The 22,853-nt window shown below is 46.0% G+C and overlaps 2 long non-coding RNA genes across 2 annotated transcripts in view; both read right to left on the bottom strand.

Annotated features, from left to right (window-relative positions):
- The window catches only part of LOC102390492, a 286,855-nt gene that overhangs the window by 240,216 nt on the left and 23,786 nt on the right, over nucleotides 1-22,853 (bottom strand). The gene's annotated exons all lie outside the window — the stretch shown is intronic.
- LOC123328600 lies at nucleotides 19,554-20,887 on the bottom strand. The gene is made up of 2 exons (XR_006543527.2): nucleotides 20,460-20,887; nucleotides 19,554-20,326 (listed from the first exon to the last, which is right to left on the bottom strand). It is a non-coding gene; the product is annotated as an uncharacterized LOC123328600 (long non-coding RNA).

The raw sequence follows: 22,853 nt of genomic DNA, 5'->3' as shown, positions 1-22,853 counted from the left end.
CTGCCCAGGATAGAAGGCTCCAGAGCTCCAGCATCCAGCCCTAGAATGGGGAAAACACACAGGCCCTGATTCCCCACAGCTGCCAGGAGGGGCTGCATAACCTGGCCCAGAAATTCCAGGGACACAATGCCCCATGGCATTGGCTTTGGGGTGAACCTGAAGCAATCAGAGATAGGAGCTAGGAAGAATCCATAAATGAAGTCCTCCCCTTCCTCCTGCTCCAACCCCAATCTCTAACCCCTGACTGGACTTTTCGCAAGTGTAGTCATTCCATGTGGTCCCCTGGAGAAATCTGTTTTTGTGAAGATGGGGCAAACTGGAGTCCCCACAAAAGGCCCCCTGGCATTTTCTCCCCTCCCTTCCCTGCCTCACTCCTCTTTACCCCTCACTCTTGACCTGGGGTTAATGCTCCCTGCTTCCCAATAAACCAGGAGCATGGGAGCTTGGCCCCCGTCTCTGTATTTTAGGTAGCCAGACTCATACAAACACAAATGTTTCAGAAAAAGAATAATACTAGTAATTTTTAATGATTACTGAGTTTTTACCATGTATATTTTTTCCTCTATTTTAAAGTCCAGTTGATTTACAATATCGAGTTAGTTTCAGGTATACAGCAATGTGATTCAGTTGAACATATATATGTATGTACAGGCTTCCATGGCGGCACAGTGGTAAAGAATCCACCTGCCAGTGTAGAAGACACAGGAGACATGGGTTCAATCCCTGCGTTGGGAAGACCCCTGGACAAGGAAATGGCAACCCACTCCGGCATTCTTGCCTGGAAAAACCTAGGGACAGAGGAGTCTGGCGGGTTGTAGTCTCCTGGGATCACAAAGAGTCATACATGACTTAGCAACTAAACAACAATATACATATATATATACATATATTCTTTCCTTAATTCTTTTCATAGCATGTGTTTTTTAAGTGCTTTACTTAACCCTCTCTAATCCTCACAATAACCCTAAGCAGAAATTATTTCTTATGATCCTTATATTACAGATGAGAAAACAGAGACACAGATCAGTTAGTAACTTACCCAAGGCTACGCACTAAGTGGAAGGATGACTAGACTAATCCAAGCAACCTGGGTCACAAGCCCACTTCTTAACCACCATGTTACACTTCCTCCTTCCTAGTAGATGAGATCAAAACAGTGAACATGTCTGGGATGATACCTGTGACTGTGTGAGCTTATTAGAATCCAAATGTCCTCTAGGAAGCCAGAAACACAAATCTGCAGCTTGAACCAGGCCTACGTATTCCAGCCAAGGGCTTGGAAGCATTTCACCTCATTTAAAGCAGCTTCATTAGACCCTGTGCAGAGGTGCATACACACCCACACACACTCTCGCATGTGCAAGAGATTCAGTGAGGTACACCTGCCACGCGGGAGATGGGAACACAGGACACTTGTCCTCTTCTCACTCTCTACCCCTCCTCCGTCCCGGCAGTCCTTGCAAATGCTCTAAGAGACTTGTCACACGATAATGAAAAACTGAAATGTGACGGATTCAATTACAATTTATATTTTCACTTAACAATCAATTACCTTCCCGTTATTGGAGGAACATCATTAAGCCATGATACCAGGTCTGGAGAGAAAGGCTCTCAGGGAAAGGAGCCACTGGCTCAAGGAGATCTGAACAGGGCTGTTCGTCTCCCAGGAACCAAGGGAGGAGGGAGGAGAGGCCCTGAGCAGAAAGGGAGGGTGGGATGGGGAAGGGCTGGCTGGCTTCCCGTGCTGCACAGGTGTGAGCAGGGAGGCGTTCTCTGCCTGTCTGTGCTGAGAGAGGAAGATAAGGGGATGCCCTCCTTCCTCCTCCCCTGGTTCATGTGGGTGTTTCTAAAATGAACTAGAAAGATGAAGCCCCCTTTGCCTGTCACCTAGGAGCAGCTAATCTCTGAACTTCAATGTTTGCAAAGAAAGGGATGAAGGATGTGGCTAGCAGCCAGCACTGAGCAAGACAGACCGGCAAAGGACCAGGCCACGGTGCGTGGGGCAGAGGCACTTCTGCTGTGCAGCCTCTGCTAAGATCCTTTAAGAGGTTTGGGTCTATCGATGTGTGCTGGCTCCCCAGGTGGGCTTTGTAGAACTCAAGAGGCTCCCTGGGGTTCTGCATCTTGGCAAGCTGCTGCAATAAGTCCTGCACAGATGCGGTGGCCTCCAAATAGCAGCCGCGCAGGAGGATAAAAATTGAAATCCCAGCTTTCCTTCGGGGAGACGTAAAGAAGGGAAGGAATCCCAATGCAGCCTTCTTTCTCTTCCCCGCAGGGCTGGAACCCAGATGGGGACAGGTCTCTCTGCTTCCGGGGGTCTCCTCTTGTCAATCCCTCCCCGCACTGCAGCCAGAAGGAGTTCTCAAGCACGCAGATATGAACATGTTGCTTAAGGCTTGAAACCTCTCATCAGATAAAATAAAGCCCAAATTCTCAAGAGTGGCTTTTAAAGGGGATCAGAATATGCTACCCCCAAATATGCCACTTTGGAATAAGGATTATTGTGAATGTAAGGCAGCTGAGAATCAACAGATGTAGGGAGGGTTCTCTGGCCTCCCCTTATCTGCCTAAAAACAGGGCATACATTTCCCTTTGTGAAGGTGTTTTCCTCGGTACCAGGAAGGGAAGAGAAACTCTTATCGCTGGAGACGAAAGTCAACACTAAGATGAGTTTGCATAAACAGACCTCACTATAATAATCCTTATCTTCCATGAGTTGCCTCCTGTATTTCCTAGTTACTTCCCCACAATTTATTGTTCCTCGAAGCCCAAGCCCTCTTTCTGTTGCTAAAATGGTATATAAGCATCTAAGTCTAACCACTTCTTTGAGTTTAGCATCTTTCTATGAACTTCTATGCATATAAATGTTAATAAAAATGATATGCCTTTTCCTCTATTAATCTGTCTTTTGTTAGTTTAATACACACACCCTCAGGAACTGAACATAACAGGTTATACTCAAAGTCCTTCCTAATCTTGCCTCTGTTTCACACACCTTCCAGCTCCCCTGCCTAAACTTGGCCTGGTTCCCAAACCATTATTAGCTTGTAAGTGCCTTCTAGAATTTATACATACTCTTGCTTTTTCCCAGCTTCTCCATGTGACCCAACTCCTACGAAAACATTGAAGTTTCTTCAAATAATTTCCTTTTCTGAAGCCTTCTTTCAGCATCATGAGGCAGTGGATGGCCCATTTGTCTTGCTCTCAAAACACTTTGCCCACGCTATTAGTTAACGAGCTTTTGTGATAATTACCATGTAACCATAGTAAGGAGAGACAGCATGAGAGCCCCAGGGGAAAACTGCTTGGATTCAAATCACCATGCTGCCTCTTCCTAGCTGAGGGCTCTTAGGCAAACTGTTTATCCATTTAGTTCCTCAGTTTCCTCATCTGTAAAATGTAATTTATGTGAGCTATCTCATGAATAAGGTGGTTGGAAGGATTAAGTGAGCGCTGTATAAAACCGCTGGATCAATGCCTGACAACTAGCAGGTGCTCACTGGGGCTTCCCAGGTGGCACTAGTGGTAAAGAACCCCTCTAGTGCCGCAGGAGACCCAAGAGAGGTGGATTCAATCCCTAGGTTGGGAAGATCCCCCAGAAAAGGAAATGGCAGCCCACTCCAGTATGCGTGCCTGAGAAATCTCATGGATAGAGGAGACTGGCTAGCTATACCTCAGGGTGTCACAAAGAGTTGGACATGACTGAGAGACCGAGCACGCATAAGGGCACACAAGTGCTCAAAAAGTGCTGGTTACACGTTAATTGATTTTTGGTAAACTAAAAGTTTTTTATGAAAGTGTCAGTTAAATCTCAATCATCTTTGTAACCAATGTCAGCAAATGCCTATCACAGAGCCTGGTGTTTCATAAATTCTCAACAAAAGAAAAGAAAAAAGTGTGCTGAATGAGCAGTCACTACACGGAGCTATTGTGAACACAATAGCTGCTGGTATTCGAAACCATGAATATACCGTTTTGTGAAACATTTCAACTGCTGATCCTGTCAAATGTGCGTACATGGAAGGATTGTGAAAACATTTTAAGGGCTGATACTGTCCATGCGTTGAGGAACCACTGTGAAAGTTGACACTGTCAAGTGGGGTGTCTAATATGGTTATATGAAAACAATGCAACCGCAATATATGTGACATATGGATCTATGTTAAAGATATTGTACCAAGGACAAGGTTAAACCAAAGCACAGTCCAAATAAAACACCGTGTCCTACCTTTTAGCTCATTGTCTTAAAACCATGATGGATCCAGAAATCCATCACATGCTAATTCTTTAAAAAACAGTATGTTTAACTTCCCTTCATCGTTCAGTGATTAAGAATCCACCTGCACAATGCCAGGGACACAGGTTCCATCCCTTGTCCGGCAAGATTCCACATGCCACAGAGCAGCTAAGTCCACGTGCTACAACTGAGCCTGTGAATCTAGAGCCTGTGCTCTGCAACAAGAGAAGACACCACAATGAGAAGCCCTCACACCACACAGAAGAGTAGCTCCCACTCGCCACAACTAGAGAAAGAACGTTCCTAGCAACAAAGACCAAATGCAGCGCCCCCCACTCATATTTTTTTAATTAAAAAAACATTATGTTGTCCTGAGTGAGGGAGTGACACAACATGAAAGACCCCCTATGAGAAAAGGTCTCAGGAGGAGAAGCAAAAGGCATGGCCCCCACCCACAGAGGAAAGCCTTTCCTAAGCCAGACTTCTGCACAGTCTTCTGCCTGATTTCCTGGAGCTAGGGGCAGTGTAAACCATGATACAGGTGTGGCCAAGATGATCACATCACAAGCTCTTGGGTCCTAAATGTTGCCAGCCCTGGTGAGGGTCAAAGATGAGATGCCCTCTGTCTCCATGGGGTCCTGACCTGGCAGGGACAGTGGGGCTCCTGTACAATGGGCTGAATATTACACCAGACACACACCTCACCCAGACCTGCACTGCAATGCCATCACATGTTCCCAGGAAATGGGACTGCCCCTTGCACATCATACCACTTCTGTTTCTGAAAGGTAGCCATTACCTTCTAGCTTAAAATCAAACAAACACAAAATGATAAAAATACCTCTGTGTTTCTACTGCATCAACTTGTCTATTGTATCCTAGAGAGAGAAATCATAATTTTATTTTACATCTGCTGGTCACGTCAGATCTGGAATTGAGTGTCCAGTTAAGGAAAGGGAATAATAATAGCATTACCCCCAAGGTTTTCACACAGTGTCTCAAGAATCATAAAAATGGTAAATATGTTTTCATCCTTTGCTTCACTAGTTACAAATCTGGGAATTATGCACAATTTCTCACATTTTGACATTTTTGAAATTTGGATGCACACTTGCATTTGATATACACATGTAATGAAGTGTTTCTTTTTCTCTCCTCACCAAAGTGCTATTAAATTGATGGTGTGTCTTAAGTCAGTTGCATTCATGGGCTCAGTTGCCATAACAAAAATACCACAGACATGGTGGCTCTAACAACAGAAATTTATTTTCTCATAGTTTTGGAAGCTGGGATTTCAAGATCAAGGTGTGAGCAATGCTTGGCTTGTTGATGATGCTTCTCACTGCATCCTTCCATGGCCTTTTCTCTTGCACTAAAGATCCTTGGTCACTCTTCCCCTTCTTACAAAGACACCAATACCTGTGGCGGATTCATTTTGATATTTGGCAAAACTAATACAATTATGTAAAGTTTAAAAATAAAATAAACCTTAAAAAAAAAAACAGACACCAGTCACGTTGGATAAGGGCCCACCCCTCATGACCTCATTTAACCTTCATTACCTCTTCAAAGGTCCTGTCTCCAGAGATAGTCACCCTGGGGCTTAGAGCTTTCACATATGGATTTGGGAGGCACACCATTTTGTCCATAACATAGTATCTTAGGATCAAGGAAATACAGCACAACCTTCATCATAAAAAAACAAGAAATGAGTGTTTATTGAAGTAAACAAGAGACATTTCCATACCTTCTCTGAAAGCAGGAATGTTCTGGCAGTATGTCTGACCCATTGCTGACCACCTCAGAGGCCTGGGCTCAGCCATCTTGGAGAAGACAGGCTCAGCATCCTTCTCCACCCACATGCTCATCCCCCAATTCAGGAGTGGCTCCTGCCACGCTATCTACTGTCTCAATATTTTGGCCCCTCAGGCTGACACTGACAAGTCTCACATGTTATCAGGGTCTCACATTTTGTGCCGACCTTAACAAGCCTTAAAATTTAATCTTTCCTGAGTAAATCTTTTCCTTCTTTAACTACAGAACAAAGACCTACAAGACCTTCTAGAACTAATACCAAAAAAGGTGTTCTTTTCATCATAATGGATTGGAATGCAAAACTAGGAAGTCAGGGGATACCTGGAGTAACAGGCAAGTTTGTCCTTGGAGTACAAAATGAAGCAGAGCAAAGGCTTACAGAGTTTTTGTCAAGAGAACACATTGGTCATAGCAAACACCCTTTGCCAACAACACAAGAGACAACTCTACACACAGACATCACCAGATGGTCAATACCAAAATCAGATTAATCAATCTGATTGATTATGTTCTTTACAGCCAAAGATGGAGAAATTCTATACTGTCAGCAAAAACAAGACCAGGAGCTTACTGTGGCTCAGATTATGAACTCCTTATTGCAAAATTCAGACTTAAATTGAAAAAAGTAGGGAAAACCACTAGGCCATTCAGGTAAGACCTAAATCAAATCCCTTATGATTATACAGTAAAGATATATAATGAAAAGATTCAGGAGACAGATATGCCTGAAGAAGAAGTAGACATAACGCCTGAAGAACTATGGACCAAGGTTCATAAGATTGTACAGGAGACAATGACCAAAACCATCCCAAAGAAAAAGAAATGCAAGAAGGCAAAGTGGTTGTCTGAGAAGCCTTTACAAATAGCTAAGGAAAGAAGAGAAGCAAAAAGCAAGAGAGAAAGGGAAAGATAGACCCAATTTAATGCAGAGTTCCAGAGAATAGCAAGAAAAGATAGGGCGTTCTTCAATAAACAATGTAAAGAAGTAGAGGAAAACAATAGAATGGGAAAGACTAGAGATCTCTTCAAGAAAATTTGAGATATCAAGGGAACATTTCATGCAAAGATGGGAATGATAAAGGACAGAAACAATAAGGAAATCACAGAAGCAGAAGGGATTAAGGAGAGGTGGCAAGAATACACAGAAGAACTCTACAAAAAAAGATCTTGATGATCCCGATAACCACGATGGTGTGGTCACTCACCTACAGCAAGACATCCTGGAGTATAAAATTGAGCGGACCTTAGGAAACATTACTACAAAGATAGTGGAGGTGATGAAATTCCAGCTGAGCTACTTCAAATCCTAAAAGATGATGCTGTTAAAGTGCTGCACTCAATATGTCAGCATATTCGGAAAACTCAGCAGTGGCCACAGGACTGGAAACGGTCAGTTTTCATTCCAATTGCAAAGAAGGGCAATGACAAAGAATGTGCAAACTATAGAACAAATATGGTCATTTCAGATGCTCGTAAGGTTTTGCTCAAAATCCTTCAAGCTAGGTTTCAGCAGTATGAGAATTGGGAAGTTTCAGATGTATAAGTTGGGTTTAGAAAAGGCAAAGGAACCAGAGATCAAATTGCCAACATCTGTTGGCTCATAAAAAAAAACTAGAGAATTCCAGAAAAAATCTACTCCTGCTTCATTGACTATGCTAAAGCCTTCAACTGTATGGATGACAACAAACTGTGGAAAATTCTTAAAGAGACAGGAATACCAGATCACCTTACCAGTCTCCTGAGAAACTTGTATGTGGGTCAAGAAGCAACAGTTAGAACTGAACAAGGAACAGTGGACTGGTTCAAAATTGGAAAAGGAGTACATCAAGGCTGTATATTGTCACCCTACTTATTTAACTCATATGCAGAGTACATCATGTGAAATGCTGGGCTGGATGAAACACAAGCTGGAATCAAGGTTGCCAGGAGAAATATCCACAACCTCAGATATGCATTTGATACCACATTAATGGAAGAAAGTGAAGAGGAACTAAAGAACCTCTTGATGAGGGTGAAAGAGGCGAGTGAAAAAGCTGGCTTAAAGCTCAACATTCACAAAACGAAGATCATGGCATCTGGTCCCATCACTTCATGGCAAATAGAAGGGGAACAAGTAGATGCAGTGACAGATTTTCCTTTTCTTGGGCTCCAAAATCACTGTGGATAGTGACTGAAGCCATGAAATTAGAAGACGCTTGCTCCTTGAAAGGAAAGCTATGACAAACCTACAGAACATATTAAAAAAGCAAAGACATCACTTTGACGACAAAGGTCCATATAGTCAAAGCTATGGTTTTTCCAGTAGTCATGTATGCATGTGAGAGTTGGACCATAAAGAAGGCTGAGCACAGAAGAATTGGTTCTTTTGAACTGTGGTGTTGGAGAAGACTCTTGAGAGCCCCTTGGACTGCAAGGAGATCAAACCAGTAAATCCTAAAAAAAGAAATCAACCCTGAATATTCATTGGAAGGACAGATGCTGAAGCTCCAATACTTCTGCCACCTGATGCAAAGAGCCAACTCATAGAAAAAGACTCTGATGCTGGGAAAGGTTGAAGGCAGAAGGAGAAGGGGGTGACAGAGGATGAGATAGATTGACAGCATCACTGATTCAATGGACATGAATTTGAGCAAACTCTGGGAGACAATGAAGGACAGGGAAGCCTGGCATGCTGCAGTCCATGGGATTGCAAAGAGTTGGACATGACTTAGTGACTGAGCAACAACAATCTCCTGTTTACCTCCTAGTCCTCCTTCCTTTCTCCACGTGCCACATCAAGCATGGGGTAGGTGTCCCCTTCTGAGCTTTTGGTGCCACTACAAAGTCTGTCCAATCTATGTACCATCATATCACACACACATGCACAAACACACTCACACAGAGTGAGCCCCTTGGTGCCAGAATCTCTGTCTTAGCCAGCTCTCCACCTTCATGGTCCAATGCAGTCACTTACTAGCTACATGTCCTCTGTGCCTGGGTTTCTATCTCTGTAATTAGGAACAGTCAGCTAGGATTGATATGAAGGTGAATGAGATGGTGAAATGTAGACAGTGCTTGGCTCAGAGTCAGTGTTCATATGTGACTGATGATGAGGAGATGGGTTTTTACAATAGAGCAGCACTCAGAGAATGTCGAGAGGAAGAAACGAAGTTTTGTTTGAGTCATGGTTATGTGTTCTCCACATTTTCTCCCCATGAGACCTAGCCATCCAAGTTTAGGCACAGGGTCACTTCTTAAACCAGATTTAAGGTGAATAAATGACTTGGGTACTGTCTAACCTGGGGCCATTAGGGTTTACAGTGACAAATAGTAAGTAGGCTCTCAAGAGTTTAACCCATAATAATCATGGCTATAGGCTTAAACTCTTGAGGGCCTACTTACTGTTTGTCAGACGAGATGGATAAGGCACAAAAAGTGAACTCAGTCCCTTCAATGCTCTGTATCCTGGTCCAGAGGTTGCCTGCAAATATTCTAGCATTTCCTTCTCCTGTTGCAGTGTGGCTCTGTTTTGAGGTGTCCCTCATGGGGCAAACTGCTCACATCTCCAGGGAACACCCTAGTTAAACAGTGTGCCGGGTGTAAGTCAGGACCACCCACAGGAAAACATCACCCCAAGAAACAACAGCCACTCAATCTGATTCTGAAAGCCCACCTCTAGGAAGATCTCTCCAGACCATGATTCAAGAGGACAACACTATCTGTATGAAGCTGTTCATATGCAGGAGCATATAGGACCTTAAAGATACTAATAAGCATATAAGAACAGTCCAATGTGCCCATGCAGGGACTATAAAATATTCTATATCTTTGAAGAGGAATAGTTGGAAGTCTCTGCTTACAGTTAAAGAACAGACCCAAGTTCCATCTGCACTACGATTACAGCTGTGTAAAAATATATATGTTGTGGCCAAAACACAACATATGCCATGAAGAAGGCAGATATTGTTAGGAAGGAAGGAATTGGGGGAATTATGAATGGGTTTTCCAAATGCATGAAAAAGTCCTCAGTGCTTATATAGGAAGGTTTATTCAAAAGAATGCCCTTCATTAGTGAGTTCTCAGCTGTTGGGAACGCTCCCTGACTTGGGAGGATTAAGAATTCAGACAGTCCCAGTGACTGTCATTGTTCCAAATAGTCCATAAAATTCACGATTGGGAAAAGTTGGCCAAGAACATTCTCGGCATGGATGAGGCTTGTCTCAGATGGTGGTGCCTGCTGCCTCTTTGGGGTTTTCCCAATTGCAAGATGTTTAGTAGAGACTTCCTTTTGTTTCCTCATTGTTGTGTATACTTTATTCATGCAATCAATTGGTGCTCACTAAATGTTTTTAAAGAGCTTCTGCGCTTGTTTCTATGACATGGGTGGTGTTCAGTTCTTCTCTTTGCCCAGAGGAACTCCAGGGGCTCCACATAGCCCACCCAGATGAGGGAATCCAGGCATGGCTGCCACATAGGTCGCTGCAGGGGTATGTTTGAATAACTGCTGGTGTTCTGATATTAGTTCTACTGTGATGAGATTTTTAAGTGTGTGCAACTCATTTATTGAGCAATCTCAACATGATGGGATATAAATGTGAGTTTTCTCCATTCACTGCCTTTGATCATATCTCATCCAATCTTCCATTCCCATCCCTTAACAACACCCTCCTCAAATTTCATGACCTTCTGATCATTATTGGTTATTAAAAGCAGGTATGTTTAAAACTTCCGTGTCAAATTTAATCTCATCTGCTCCTCTCCTTACAAACAAGGCTGACAGGGACCTTGATTGCTCACAATGGGGGGCTCTGGCTCCTTTGTCCTCCCAGCCCTTCAAGGTCTGGCTATCTGGTGCTGGAATGGGAAGAGAGTAGATGAAGAATGCAAGCATCACTACTTCACTCTGCTGGTGAAACCAGAACCCTACACCTGGACTTCTTTGAGGTTACCCCCTCCCCTGAACACTTTTCAATTCTAGCTCTTATCTCTCATGTATGCTAAGGACTGAATGTCAGTATCACCCCTTAAATTATATATGTTGAAACCCAACTCCTAATGGGAAGGTATTAGGAGATAAGCCATTGGGAGGTGATTAGTCATAGGATGGAGCCCTAATGAATGGGACTGCTGCTGCTGCTGCTAAATCACTTCAGTCAGGTTCGACTCTGTGCGACCCCAGAGACGGCAGCCCACCAGGCTCCCTCATCCCTGGGATTCTCCAGGCAAGAACACTGGAGTGGGTTGCCATTGCCTTCTCCAACATGAATGGGACTAGTGGTTTATAAAAGAGCCCCCCCCACCACCACCCCCCACCAAATCTCCTTCATCGCTGCTATCACATGAGGCCACAAGAAGAAGATAGCCTCTATGGCTCTTTAGCAGACGCCAAACCTGCCGGAGGACTTGATCTTGGATTTCCCAGGCTCCAGAACTGAGAGAAATAAATGTTTGTTGTTTAAGCTGCCCAGTCCATCATGATTTTGTTATAGCAACGTTTATGGACTGAGACACTATACCACCACATACCACAGTTTCTGCTGCTGGTGGCCACCACTCATCAGGCAACAGGCACGGCAGACAGAGTGTGGTCAACCCAGCCCTCTCCACCCTGTCTCTAGACTCAGGAAGGACTCACGCCCTCCTTGTATGAGGGTGTACACACAAGAACACTCAAGCCCACTAGTTAGTCCCTGTTTGGCTCTGTGTTCATGCTGCTCTCTCTCCCTCGTATTCTCTTCTGCTTTTCCAGGTATCAGGTAATCCAAGCAGACATGTAATCTGGAGTTAGAATATGGGCTTCATCTTCTTCCTGTAAGAGCCCCTCTTTCAACTCAAGAAGTCAAGAATTCTCTTGACTTCCTGCTCATTTGACTTGCAGATCATGTGGAAGGTGAGAGATTCACTTCTCACAGTGACCCATGCGTGACAATGACCTCAGCCATGGTTTCCTTTCTTCTCGAACGAGATTCCCAGCCCAGAGCTAGTACTAGTGTTGATCCCAGATGCTGTTGGTTCTCTCTTAGCAAAAACTTTATCCTCTATTTCAGCCTTGGTCACCAATTTCTGGCTCAATAGAAAAATCCATTCAATTTCCTATGGTGTGCACAAGTTTAGATTTGGGCTTCTATTTCTTTTGGACTTAACTCACAAAGGGTAGAATTGGGTTTTACTTGGTCCAGGCTTTGGTTAAAAAGTGAAGTTCAAGGGCTAGCCAAAAATACTACCGGGCAAGAGAAGGCTGCTCAGGGCACAGCTGCAGAGGGCGGGCCCAGCCCGAGTCCTGCGGGGAGTGAAGATAAGCACCAGGGGAATCCCCAGGCCGCTCCCCACACCCACACCATCTGCAGAACCACCTGACGTGGTCATACCAGGAGACTTCCAGGGCTCCATGACGGCTCATCTTTCAGACACTCCTAGCTGAGTCACAGCTAATGCTGACCTCATTCAGGCAGAGCACCAACACCATTCACTGGAACTGGAAATTACCAAGCCTCCTTCAGTTTGGGGGAGGGAGAGGAGATCATTGCCAACAGGACACCCACTTCAGCGCTTTATATGCGTTGTGGGCCAGTTAGTCACATCTTCAGGCTCTGACGTCTTCCTTACAATAGGGCAAACCCCATGACCTCATCAGGATAGCAGGGGATTAATGAGATGATGCTGTCTGTGAAGCACATAGGACACTGCTTAGCAGAGCAGGGAGAATAAATTCCCAATCTACCCACCTTCAGTGAGACCACAGTGACCAGAGATACATGGTCCCTCCGCCTTCAGGATGTGGACAGATCCACAACTGGGGCACGTCTCACCATGACCACTGCCCCACTCTGGTCCAAGCCATTATTGCCTCTTACCTGAGCCACTGCATCAGCCTCTGAAGTGAACCCTTGCTCTCACCCTTGCTTCCTACAGTCTATCAGAATGATCCTAATAAAAGGTAAGTGGATCATGATACTACGTAAACCCCTGCAATGACTCTTGTCCTCATTAGAGTGAACGTTAGTCCCCACGGTCACCTACAAGGCCTTCCACGTTCCACCCCCAGTTGTTCTCCTGGCCTATCTCCATCCGGCTGGCTGACTCCCTGTTCCTCTGACACTGGTGGCCTGGTTCTGCCTCGGGGCCATTGCACTGAAGAGGAATATTCTTCCCCTTGACAGCCACATTACTGTTCCTTTCTTTCAGGTCCTGAATCAAATGTCACTTTCTCAGTGGTCTTCTCTGACCACTCTGTTTAACGTGGCATCATTCCCCCATGTGCCTCAGTCAATGGCTGTCCTGCCGCACTCCCCATAGCATTTTATCTCCTAACATACCATGTAATTTACTGATTTATATTACTGTCCATTTCCCCTTCCCCTACACACACCAGAATATAAATACCACACATGCAAGAATTAGTGTCTGCACTGCTCATTGCTGCAGGATCGAAGACAGTGCCTAGTACATGTGAGGTGCTCAGGAGTCTGTTGAATGAATGACTAAGTGACTAAAAGGATAGGAGCACTCAGAAGCAGAAAGGGTAAGACCCAGTTAACTTCTCAAAACGCAGGCTGCAGTCTAAGCTCAGTGTAGGGTATTGCTGAGACTGAATCAGAGGAAGGATGAAGTCAGCCTCGAAGAGGGTGTCCAGACTGACGAAGTGAGCTCCACCCCTGCCTCATCTCATTTTGGACCTAACACTGGAAATACATTTTGAAAGCATCCTCTTTAGTCATTCCAATCACTTGTTTGCTCTAAACTCCAACTTGTCTAGGGACCAAAGTCTGAAACTTTTGCAAGTAGAAGCTGTGTTAAGCAGAAAAAAAAAAAAAAAAAAGTTCAATGACACTGTAACCATTTTGACTTCAGAGAGCAAGCATGATGCCTCAAAGCCTCCCAGCTGCTCCCTGCAGCTCAGCTCTCTCAGGTGCCTGCAGTCTCAAACTCTCTTTGCCCAAAATGTTGATTCACACCTTGAATTGAGGGACATAAGCCTTTCATGTGTGAGGATCTCTTCTTTTCACATGAATTGCAAGTAAAACAAAAACTAGACATAGGACAGCTATAACTCACTGGCAAGCACTTGCTCCATCTAAAGGCATTCAGAGATGAACAAACGAATGAATGAATAATACCAGTCAAGTCAAACAAAACACTTAAGATCTGCAAACTGCCAGTCTACAGTTCCAGTCTTGACTGCAAGCTTAGCCCCTACAGCAGTGCAGAAATATAGTAGGCACTCAATAAATAGCTGATGACTGATCACTGCAGATGGTGACTGCAGCCATGAAATTAAAAGACACTTGCTCCTTGGAAGAAAAGTTATGACCAACCTAGACAGTATATTAAAAAGCAGAGACATTACTTTGCCAACAAAGGTCCGTCTAGTCAAAGCTTTGGTTTTTCCAGTAATCATGTATGGATGTGAGAGTTGGACTATAAAGAGAGCTGAGCACCGAAGAATTGATGATTTTGAACTGTGATGTTGGAGAAGACTCTTGAGAGTCCCTTGGACTGCAAGGGGATCCAACCAGTCCATCCTAAAGGAAATCAATTCTGAATATTCACTGGAAGGACTGATTCTTAAACTCCAATACTTTGGCCACCTGATGTGAAGAACTGACTCATTGGAAAAGACCCTGATGCTGGGAAAGATTGAAGGCGGGAGGAGAAGGGGATGACAGAGGATGAGATGGTTGGATGTCAGCACCAATTCAATGGACATGAGTTTGAGTAAGCTCTGGGAGTTGGTGATGAAAGCCTGGCATGCTGCAGTCCGTGGGGTCACAAAGAGTCGGACACGACTGAGTGACTGACTGAACTGAACTGATGGCTGACTCTTGGTATAAAGTATGTGCATGCATGCTAAGACACTTCAGTTCAGGTCAGTCACTCAGTCGTGTCCGACTCTGTGACCCCAAGGACTGCAGCATGCCAGGCCTCCCTGTCCATCACCAACTCCCAGAGTTTACTCAAACTCATGTCCATTGAGTCGGTGATGCCATCCAATCATCTCATCCTCTGTCGTCCCCTTCTCCTTCTGCCTTCAATCTTTCCTGGCAGCAGGGTCTTTTCCAATGAGTCAACTCTTCGCATGAGGTGGCCAAAGTATTGGAGTTTCAGTTTCAACATCAGTCCTTCAAATGAACACCCAGGACTGATCTCCTTTAGGATGGACTGGTTGGATCTCTTTGCAGTCCAAGGGACTCTCAAGAGTCTTCTCCAACACCACAGTTCAAAAGCATCAATTCTTTGGTGCTCAGCTTTCTTCACAGTCCAATTCTCACATCCATACATGACCACAGGAAAACCCATAGCCTTGACTAGATGGACCTTTGCTGGCAAACTAATGTCTCTGCTTTTGAATATGCTATCTAGGTTGGTCATAACTTTTCTTCCAAGGAGTAAGCGTCTTTTAATTTCATGGCTGCAATCACCCTCTGCAGTGATTTTGGAGCCCCAAAAAATAAAGTCAGCCACTGTTTCCCCATCTATTTCCCATGAAGTGATGGGACCGGATGCCATGATATTAGTTTTCTGAATGTTGAGCTTTAAGCCAACTTTTTCACTCTCCTCTTTCACTTTCATCAAGAGGCTCTTTAGTTCTTCTTCACTTTCTGCCATAAGGGTGGTGTCATGTGCATATCTGAGGTGATTGATATTTCTCCCGGCAATCTTGATTCCAGCTTGTGCTTCCTCCAGCCCAGTGTTTCTCATGATGTACTTTGCATATAAGTTAAATAAGCAGGGTGATGATATAATATAAACACTTCAGTCGTGTCCAGTTCTTTGAGGCCCCATGGCCCATGGTCTGCCAGGCTCCTCTGCCCATAGCGCTCTCCAGGTAAGAATACTGGAGTGGTTTCTGTGCCTTCCTCTGGCGGGTCTTCCCAACCCAGGGATCAAACCTGCATCCCTTACAATCTCCTGCATTGGCAGGCAGGTTCTTTAACACTAGTGCCACCTGGGAAGCCTGTGTATAAAATACCAAATTCTAAGTCATAGAAAGTAATCTAGACCTGTATTAGAGAGTCTTTTTTCAGGGAGCGATTCTCTCCGTTGGCAGAGGGAGTATATGGAGTGTTCTGTTTCTCATCCCTCTCTCTCCATGGTCTCTGATCCAGAGCACATGTGTAGTATCAGTGGGGAGAAGCTCATATTCTCCACCCAGAGGCAATGCCAAACAACAGGGTACAGAGGAGAGAATTGGTGGTGGGGAGAGAGAATTGGGCAGGGACAAGACCGTGGTCCTTGCTCCAGGGTAGCCTCTGTGATATGCTGGGCTTTTAATTGGTGCTCAAAGCACTTCCACCAAGTCTGTCCAATCCACGCTTCCCACACACGTACATACACCCTCCCACTACCCTCTCTGACCCGCCTTCCCCCTCTCCTTTCCTAACTGCACTTTTGCTTAACCTATCAGTAGCCTTTAGAAATCCTCAGGACATGTGCAGCGTTAAAACAAGTGTATCTCCATTTTATTGCACCTGTATTTCTTGTAAAGAGCAATTTCATTTTGTGTCTCCATTGTATTCAATCTGACTTTTGCACTCTGAAACTTCTTCAAACAAAGCTCTCCTTGTGAAGCAGGAAACACAGCTGACAGCCTCCTGCTCTCCCAGTATTTTTTCAGAATGAGGAAAAAAGAAAAAAAAGCACAGGGCTCAGCCCAGAGCATGCCAGCCGAGGAGCTGCTTCATCCCAGTGAAGAGAACAGAGAAGAGCCTTCGCCAGCTGTCAGCAGAAGTTACGAAGGCACCGCAACCCCTCGCTCATTCCACCTACTCCCTACAGACCCAGGGAGAACACTTAGGAACTCGTGAGTGAATGAGTGAATATTTGCATTATTGTAATAGCCCCTTAAATTGTCTTTTGACTCTAATCTCACCTCTATCCAAATCATTTTCCACATCCTTCCAGAGTAATCTTTCATGTCAGTCTTGTTGACCTTAAACAAATAGGCTGCCAGTTATTTCTCCAGCAAAAATGGGTTTACTCAGGATCAGTAAAGAACTGCGACTGGGGGACTACAGCCATGGCAAGCCATGTGCAAGTCTCATGCAACAAGGAGTGGAGAACTCTTTTATAGAGGGGTAAAAAGTTGGGGGAGGCCTGCAGTTAACAAGCACCCACTGGAGGAATGGAGATTCTGAAGCTTTTCATTGGCTGCCCTGTGACAGTCTCTCATTGGCTAAGCCCTTCCTTGCCAGGAACTCTCTTCTTCCTGTTGGGCTCTGCCATCCTCAAAGGGTATGAGAGCTCCCCCTTCTGGCCTCCAACTCTATTCCAATTGAGGGTTTTATTAATTTTCACACTCCTATTTAAGACCATTCAGTGCTCTCAGGATAATCCAATCTTCCACCTGGAAGCTTTCCTGATGTGAGTGCCAACTATTTCTCCATTTGTTCTCTTACACTCACTCCCCTTCACCCTCCCCTGCAGCCAGATCCACCTTCTTTCATTTAAGCACAGGTCACACTCTCTTACCTTTGACCTTTTGGCCATTTGTCTCTATGCCCAGACACAAATGCTCCCCCACTCCACTCTACCTGTTTCACCTGTTTAAGCCAATATTTTCCTTGATGGAATGAAAAAAATGGTGAACAAATGATGAGATCAAATGGAAATAGAGTTTGAGAGTTCAGGAGAAATACCTGGGTCTCGGACTGAGTTTGGGGAATCACCTAAGACTTTCAGCCCATAACTGAAAAGAGCAGCCTCTGCTGCTGGGTGGGGGAGACTCTGGATGGTCCTCCAGGACCTAAAGCGTGTGGTGCAGAAAGAGAACATGGTGAGGATACAGTCAAGGGGAGCAGCGCTGGGGGCTAAGCACCTTCCCCGTATCTCCTCTCTCTCCCACCCGTCTTGTAGCCCATCCACTTGGGAATAGGCAGCCTCAATTTTCCCAACAAAGCTTATCTTCCTTTCTCTCAGTAGTCACATCCTACCTAAATCTGGGAAGAACATTATTCCATCCAGGGGACCACATTACTTAGAGTAAAGCTTCTAATAGCCCAATCAGCAGCAGCACTAGTTTGGCCAGAACTAGTCAAAGCATTTCATCCATGCTGAGTGTTCCACCTGCAGAGTACAGAAGATTCAGAACATTCTAATCAAAATAAAGCCCACTAGAGAAGAAAACCGGAGAAGGCGATGGCACCCCACTCCAGTACTCTTGCCTGGAAAATCCCATGGACAGAGGAGCCTGGTAGGCTGCAGTCCATGGGGTCGCCAAGAGTTGGATATGACTGAGTGACCTCACTTTCACTTTTCACTTTCATGCATTGGAGAAGGAAATGGCAACCCACTTAAGTGTTCTTGCCTGGAGAATCCTAGGGACCGAGGAGCCTAGTGGGCTGCCGTCTATGGGGTCGCACAGAGTCAGACACGACTGAAGCAACTTAGCAGCAGCAGAGAAGAAAACTCTGGGATCTGGGTGGGAAGCAGCTCAGATCACTAGGAAAGGAAAAGCACAGCCCCTGCCTGTGGTTTCACCCCATCCAAAGGACGAGTCCTGGAGAAGCCCTTAGGATTGGAGGAAGATGTACCCAGTGGCTAGGGGGTTGCTTTCAATGATGATTAGGAGACAAGTCAGTTCAGAGGAGCGAGCACATGTCCACTTCCTCTGGACCAGAAGTTGCAATACAGAAAAAAAGTCTTACAGCAAGAAATAGAAACAACAGAGATCTCCCTTAGACAGCTTTTCTCAGTTTAAAAGCTAGTATGAACATACTTGGTTATGGGTTGAATCTCATACCCCCACAAAATTCATAAGCTGAATTCTAAACACCCAGCACCCTACTGCAGCAAGATGTGATCTTATTTGGAAGCAGGATTAATGAAGTTATAGTTAGTTAAGGTGAGGTAATCCAGGTGAGTCCTAATCCAATATGACTGGTGTCCTTATAAAAAAGAGAGAGTTGGACACCAAAAAATGTCCACAGGGAGTGTGTGTGTGTGCATGCTAAGTCACTTCAGTCATGTCCAACTCTCTGTGACCCGATGGACTATAGCCCTATAGGCTCCTCTGACCATGGGATTCTCCAGGCAAGGATACTGGAATGGGTTTCCATGCCCTCCTCAGGAAGTCTTCCCAACCCAAGGATTGAACCCGTGTCTTGTATGTCTCCTGCATTGGCAGGCGGGTTCTTTACCACTAGCACCATCTGGGAAGCCCACAGGGAGAATGCCATATAAAGGTGAAGACAGTGATCTGGGTGATACTTTTACAAGCCAAGGAAGAGCAAAGATGGCCAGCAAGCCGCCAGAAGCAAGGACAGAAGCCTGGAACAGAATCTGCCTCACATCACTAAGGAAGGTGCACCCCACTGACTACTCAGTCTTGGACTTCGAGCCTCTGAAACCATGAAACAATAAATCTGAATTGTTTAAGCCAGCCAGCTTGCAGTATTTTGTTACAGCAGCTCTAGTCAACTAATCCAAAAAGCAAGCAATATGGCTAGACAATAATATTGGGTTGGCCAATAGCTTGATTCAGGTTTTTCCACCACATCAAATGAACTTACTGACCAACCCAATACTTTTCCTATTCAATGTCTGTTTGCAAACACAGTGAACCCCTCTGAAAGTCCTATGCCAGCGCTACCACTGCATTGGCTACTAAATGCTTCCGAACACTGCAGGTGCTTCACTCCTGGCCATCATGGAACTCCCTTGCCTGTCCCAGGGACAGAGAGACAATGCACGATTGCTGTTAGGAGCCAGGGCTTTGAAACCAAGCCGACCTGTGTTTGGATCCCTCTCTTGCCACCTACGAGGTGTGTGGCTGGGTCACCCTTCCTGGTCAGTGGCCTGGAGCTAGCAGCCCTGCCAGTTTTGAGGGGCCATTGTGAAAAGCACCTGAGATCATTAGAGGTGCATCACAGGTCCTGGGATGTAGTGAGCATCCAGAAATGGAAGCTGGCGTGACGCTCGCCAAAGAGAATGGCATTCCATTAGGGGTCATTCCTTAGATCAGCTGATCCCTTAAAGTAAAAAGAAAAGATACCCAGATGCATCCAGCCCTGGTTCCTGACATGGCCCAGTGGACTCCTTGGCAGCGTATGCTGACCCAGCAGAGGGTCCACCCTGAGAACAAGGAGGAGGAAGGAGCAGATGGTGGTGATCAGCTTCAGGGCCTGGATGGAGGAGAGAACAAGAGGAGCTGGAGGTCAGAGCAGCTCAGCACGTGTGTCTGACAAGCAGCACCAAGAGGAATCGCAGCCGTCATCTGAAGGTTGACCAGCTCTCTCCTGGTTGGCGGGACACAGAGTTCCTACCCTGCAGGGCGCACCGTGGCCGCCTGCTGCACACCTGTCAGAGCAGAGAGAAAAGAGACCCTTAGGTCACGCCAAAGCTGGAGAGAGGTTGCCTGGAAGTCACTGATAGGAAACGTGTAAGTCACGGTACAGTCTGGGCATGTCAGCATCGGACAAAGAGAACACACCTTCTGGGGCGCCCTGCGGAGTGAGGCACTGGTGAGTGTTTCACACCTGGGTGGAGTATGGTCAGTTTTCTCAATGTAAAAATTCCCACTGTAGCCAACTGGAAACTATCAGGAAGATCTCAGTCAATTCACCACATTCCTGAAAATTGAACAACTGGCTCTCACCAGCCCAGAAGCTGACTGTGGCACGCTGAGCCCTAAGTGATATCAGAGCAGACCCTTAATCCTAGCTCAGGGTAAGTCAAGAGGCTACTCTCTGGCTGCCTTCCACACCTGCCCTCTCATCCCCAGCAGGTCTGCAGCAGCCCTTCTCATCTGCTTGCTTTGGATCTGCTCCAGAACCTGGGAAGTGTTACTCTCAGTAGTGTCTGACTCTTTGCGAACCCATGGACTATGTAGCCTGCCAGGCTCCTCTGCCCATGGGATTTCCCAGGCAAGAATGGGAACTCTGGAGTAGGTTGCCACACCCTCCTCCAGGGGAGCTTCCCAACCCAGGGAATGAACCTTGGTCTCCCACAGTGCAGGCAGATTCTTTACCATCTGAGCCACCAGGGAAGCCAGAATATGTATGTGCTGCTAAACAAGACCCCTCTGTTTACTCCAGAAGGGGACTTGGTAGCTTGGGGTAAGGGACAGAGCCATTTCAGGAGCACAAGTGGGTCCCAGAACTGCCACCCCAGGATACAGCCCTTCCCTGCCAGCACCTTCTAATAGGTCATGGACTAGGACTCTAGTGCAGCCCCCCACATGCTTCAGCCAGTTCTGAGGATGCACGTGAATGCGATGTGTTCTTCCATCCATTTCCACGCTAGACATTTGGCCCAGGGGTGGAGCAATGCCCTCCAGCCACCCCTGTCCATCAGCCCATCTGGAGGTGCCCTGACATCACTACACAAACTTTACAGGTTGGAAGGTGCTGCTCTCTGGATTCATGAGAAACATACAGAACCCATATTCTGGCCCCACCCCATCAGCATCAGGTCGTGCTTCATCAGACCATCCACCGGCACTTGGATTTTCCCCTTCTGGGGTAAGACCCAGCCTCATTGTACATCTGCCGGCAGGCTGCTTAGAGGGGAGTTCGAGGAATTTCCAAGAGATGTTCTTTTCTTCTCAGGTAATTAGGTCCAGAGGAACATGTGATCACCCGCCAGCCTGCCCAGACAGCAGGTGGAGAGAGCCTTTAGCTCTGACAAGGTTAAACAACCTGCGGTTGCCTGCAACCCACCCACTGGTTAGCACTCATCAGCTGAGCAGGAGGCCCGGAGCCAGGTCAGGTACACCTCCAAGTCCTGAGTTAACTGAAGCGCCGGAGACTGTGCCAGTGAGGGGCAAATGTCCCAGGTCAGAGCTGAGAGATTGGGATCCATCTGTGTCCCCCCAACTCACGGCAACCTTCGTCCAGTCACCTGAATCCTCTGGGCTTCCTCTGGCACAAAGAGCCTGTGTTGCCTCCCATTAAAAAAAAAAGATTATTAGGGAGAGCAAATGGCATGAAGGATGTAAAGGTGCATTGGAGATGATTTACAATCAGCATCGCTTAAGATGTTGTTTACAAAGGCAAAGTAACGCTGGGAATTTGCTGGAGGCAAAAAATGGAGTTTTCTCTGAAATGTTTTATTGATCATCCGACCGTTGCTGACCTCAGTAAATCCCCAGCCCGTACAGATGAAGCTGAAATGTTGAAGTAGCGAAGGCTTCCCTGAGTGCATCTCTCTGCTCAGTAATACCATGAGGACTACTACAAACGCCCTGGTGTGCCTGACACATCCCAACAGAAGCCTGGCAGTGAGTAAAAGTGGGGCGGGATGTAAAGTCTAAGTGAAGTCCTCCCACCCTGGCTCAGTCACTAAAGTAAAAAATGGCCACTCGATGGTCTTGCAGGCAGGGAAACAGCTGAGCTCCATAGGAATGAGTGTTGTTTAAGAGAAGGCAGGATGCTTCACTTCTTTGATTTTAGGAATGAGCTTGGCAAGGACCAAATCCCTGTTGTCTCTGTGCTAGAAGGTGAAGAATCCAGGGAAGCTGCTGCCTGGCCTCTGCGGACACACTGCCCAGATCCTACCCCATGGAGGCCACTGGTCCACCTAGGGCCCTGGCTGGCATGGCCTGACCATCAGACATTTGCATAGTGGGAATACCTCCTGTGCCCACTGCCAGGGGCACAAGCCAAGTCTCAAGCCTGTGGACAGCTAGGACCACAGAAAACAATCATGCAGTCCCAGTCCTTCCACTCACCTGGATTTTCTTTGAACCAGGTTACATAAAAGCTTTACCTTAATAGCTCGGTCCCAGCTGGTCTCCATAAGTCAGGAGGGGAAACTGTGTTGAAGCAAAAAGTCTTTTTTCTCTCATAACAGAGCTCAGGCAGATGGCAATTACTTATTCTAATTA

Source organism: Bubalus bubalis, chromosome 12 (assembly GCF_019923935.1).
Source record: "Bubalus bubalis isolate 160015118507 breed Murrah chromosome 12, NDDB_SH_1, whole genome shotgun sequence".
Classification (NCBI taxonomy): domain Eukaryota; kingdom Metazoa; phylum Chordata; class Mammalia; order Artiodactyla; family Bovidae; genus Bubalus; species Bubalus bubalis.
Note: the sequence above shows the minus strand (reverse complement) of the source record. Positions and strands in the feature narration are given on the sequence as shown.